Genomic DNA, 4,272 nt, shown 5'->3' with positions numbered 1-4,272 from the left:
AGGCTGCAAACTTGTCCTAAACGCGTCATACGCTTTCCTACTGCCGACAGTGTTGGCGGCGTGTGTTGACCTAGTACATTAAAACGCTGCGACACGGCACTCGATCGTTCCATTTCCCGTTCCATCAGCAAATCCGGCTAGGATGCCCGCTCTCAGGTGAGCAGTTGTTCGCAGACGAACAAATGTCTATCCAAGGCAACTGCACCACAGGCACTTGGAGCGTTTCAATAAAATATAATGCTAAATAATTACGATATCTATTTACTACCAAAGTCTTAATGTTTCTATACTCTCTTTCGCCTATCATTGCCGACAATTTCCTGCAAATGCCATGGCCATGGCCATGGCGGCATGCAGCCAGCGTTTGTTGGAGATGAGCATTTGGACGGCATTTGTAGGAAATTGTTGGCAATAATAGGCGAAAGAGAGTATAGAAACATTAAGACTTTGGTAGTAAATAGATTTCGTATTTATTTAGCATTATATTTTATTGAAACGCTCCAAGTGAACTGCGCGAGATAACAAAGCTAACGGTGCGCGAGCCACAACTATATTGATCCCCGGCTACATATTATCAGGAGTAGATAATAGAAGATCTTCTATTATCTACTCCTGATATTATCATATAGCACTATCTATATATAGCACAGGCCGGCATAATTAACGTACGCTAGCTATCACCGCCGTTCAAACAGGTGAGTCTGACATTTACAAGACATTCTAAATTAAAGCCAATGATAATGAATTTACAACTACTAGCTGGTAAGTGCTTGATAGCATATATGGCATTTCAAAATATCCCCCGGTTATAAGAGAAATTGTTTTGATGGACAATAACACGTATTAAAAAAATAAATGAATTACATATATATATATATTATTGCCTCTAGATTGAAAACGAAATGACGATATATATATTATAGGCCAACGACGCTGCGCCAAATTTCAGCAGGGTACGGGTGGTTTACGTTCGAATGGTGCGCTGGCGCCGCGCCGGAAATTGCACCGTCGCGGTCGAGGCCTATGCTGTGCCCCACGTATGCACAACCCAAGCCAATGCAGCATGCGCTGACTTGAATGCAGCGCCGCTGTGGCCCCCGCCAAATTCGCACGTATGCGGCGGGCCTTTAGTGTTCATAAAAAATACCCGAAAGAATAAACGAAAAACAACAAGCACGAAGACGCACGCACGCGCACGCGCACGCACCACGCACGCACGCTACGCACGCACGCACGCACGCCACAACACACAAAACACACACACACCACAACTAGACAGAGGGGCACTCACGGAGAGGGTACCATACCTTCCGAGATGTAACATCAGAGGGTATAATGACAAATTTGTCATTATTAGCGCTCTGGTAACATTACTCGTGCCGTGGTGGGCGGCTGCTGACTGACTCGCCTGCTGCTGGACATCGCCGGTCACTGCGTGGGCTGGGCTGACCTCGCCACTCGGCTGACTCGACGGTGCTATCGATCGCGTGGGTGGCTATTACAGCACACACACGAGACCGATTACATGACCTCCGTTGCGCGGAGGTAAATATAATATAAATGAATATATAGTATGATATAGTTAGGCTACTATTAGAAAGTAGTACTGTGAAATAAGTAATACAAGTACGAGAAGTCTAGAGAGGATGCGTTTTACTGTTCATGCCAGCAGAAATGGATGACAGTTTCAGTTTACCGTGATTACAGGGACGTAAAACGTGACATGCGTCCAGGGCGTTGTCGCAGATGTGTAGGCTCGAGTGTAGTAGATAGTTCTCATGGGAGGACACGAAGAATGAATAACAATTATGCTAGGTTACGGTAGACGACCGGAGGAATTAGAGTATCTGGCGGAAGCATGAGGGCAAGAAGAATCTCTTCATCCGTTCTGATCCGGTACTTCACGATTGGTTAGTCCGTCAGACGTTGAGCAAGTTGAGATTTCAGAGACGTGGACTAGTCCATTATAGTCCAAGATTTTTAGCGCTAAAACCGGACATTTTTCAAAAAAGCTTAAATTTTTCAGGATAGGTCAAGATAAATGGTAGAATAAACAGTACTAAAAGTCCCGGAAATCCCCTTGTGGGGCGTTTTCCAGAATCCAGATGGCGGTCCAAAAATTTGCCGCATTTAGGTATTTCCCCATAGACTCTGCTTCCAGGGGTCGAGCTCGAACATGGGGAAGTAAAATGGCCTTTATGTGTTTTAATGCCCAAGGTTAGCTTGGGTTTTTTGTTGAGGTTTCAAGTGATGCACGTACCTATCCAAGATGGCCGCCATTTTTGCATACTTTTTGAAGGGTCGAGTTACAGTCGTTGCGTAAGAATGCCAGCTACATGATATGAATGTTGGACATGCCTTTATCCCACGCGTACGTGCTTATCCTGCGATTCGCAGCCGGCGTATAAGGTGTTGATAGATGCAGCCAGGCGACAGTGGGATAGTGTGACAAAACACTGGCAGGGACACCTGTACAAGGCCTTTTCCTTGACAAAACAGCTGCACGACGTAGCAGGAGGAGGAGTGGGTGAAGCAGTTGAGCCAGATCATTCACAGGACTGCCAGTTGAACATACTTCAAGTCGAGCAGGACCGGCAAGCCTGTGGGATAGCAGTACATCCAACAAGTGGTCTTTACAACATTTCATTCGAATGAAAGGGACAGCGGGAACTAGACGCTCCGTCTCTATCTGTGTGAGGAAAATGATTCAGCATTTTCAATGCTGCAGGGACAGTCTTACCCCTTTGATTCTTAAGTATTGCCCAGCAGTCATAAAAATTTACTTGCAGAGTTGGTATTATACAATCAGATGGATGATTTGGAGAAACGCTGCGAGCTGATGGAGTACGTCGAGTTCAAGGGAATGGGGTACGTTCACCATTCGTTGCAAAGACTCTGTCTGGTAGTGGGTAGGAGGGCGTGGTGAGGAGTCGAGCCACTGAACAGTTGCTGATGCGGTCGCTGAGAGCTGTCTGAGGAATGACAAAGTGGGAGGGCATCAGCGAGTAGTACGTTGACTAAATGGGTGCGCATGCCACTAACCTCGCTGTGTCCGTTCTGTGATTGCAGCTGCCACGTCATGTTCCACGACGTAGTGCCGTTCTTGCGCTGCATGTGCATGGTGCCTGCATGAATCCGTGGGGGGTCTGTGGCATCCATCAGAGGAGCACCAGGGTGGAGAAGAACGGGGTGCTTGTCGGGGGCGTAGGGTTGCAAGCAGAGGATGTCCATTCGCCACAGGTGGCTAGACTGTGCCGTGGGCGTGAGATGCGGCCATTCCCCATTACAGGTAGGAGGCAGGCTGGTATGCCCATCCATTCTTGAACAGTTAGATATATCCGGTATGATGCTCGCGTTTGCTGCCGCACTTGTGGGGTAAGCTTTCGCGGAGTTGGAAATCAAGACTCTCAAGCTGCGGGCTATCTGCGACGGCTTGTTATGGCAAGTTAGCCGGGATATTCATCAACGTTTGCAAGTTTGTCTGCTCCATACGAGCGCAAGGATGAATGCATTCTCCGGCTGGGTTTCGCCTCTTCGTGTGTGTTCGGGTTGTTGCGTGGATGATATGCTGAGTTCTGACAGATATGGTTCTTGGTGATATGTCTGTCCAACGAAGAAGCAGGAACGGTATGCTGGCCTCAGGAACATTCTGCTAAGAGTCTTAACGCGGTTGAGACAATCAGGGGTCGGGCAACTGCCTCTGCGTGGCTTGAGCACGGTATTCCAGAGCGCATCAACGATGGTTATGCATAGAGCTTGGATTGGAGACTTGTATCTTGGTGTTGATGTTAGCAAAAGAAGTGGGCGCCTGCGGTTGTAAGTAGTAGTCAGGTGTCTCACCGGGTATGATGTTCTGGAAGTGTTTGTTGCTGGCCGTCGCCTCTATTCAGCTTGCTTGTCGGATGGCCTGGACGCCCCATATCCCGTCAAAAACACCGACGGTGGTTGTGTGTGAGCTTCCAGTAAGTGCTTTCAGGATTTACGAATGTGAGCGACTGTGATGGGCACTCAGCTAGGTAGACGGTTAGGGCCAGACAACAGATTGGAGAAGTTGCCGCGCAGCTAGGACATAGATGCAACTTTTCGAGGTTGGCTGGGGTTGGTTGCGGTGAAGTTCTGTTCAACAGAAAGTCCCAAAGAAACTCTTTGTTTGGTGGATGTCGGCATCACACCGAGTCTTGAAGGGGGAGCAGAAGGTGGCTGGGGCAGCAAGTTTATGACGCCAGGAAGGATGTTAGCGTCTGAGGGCTGTTGGTTCAGGAGCACATGTGT

This window comes from Priapulus caudatus, unplaced genomic scaffold, assembly GCF_000485595.1.
Source record: "Priapulus caudatus unplaced genomic scaffold, Priapulus_caudatus-5.0.1 Scaffold573, whole genome shotgun sequence".
NCBI lineage: Eukaryota > Metazoa > Priapulida > Priapulimorpha > Priapulimorphida > Priapulidae > Priapulus > Priapulus caudatus.
The sequence above is the reverse complement of the archived record's forward strand: the minus strand, read 5'-3'. Positions refer to the sequence as shown.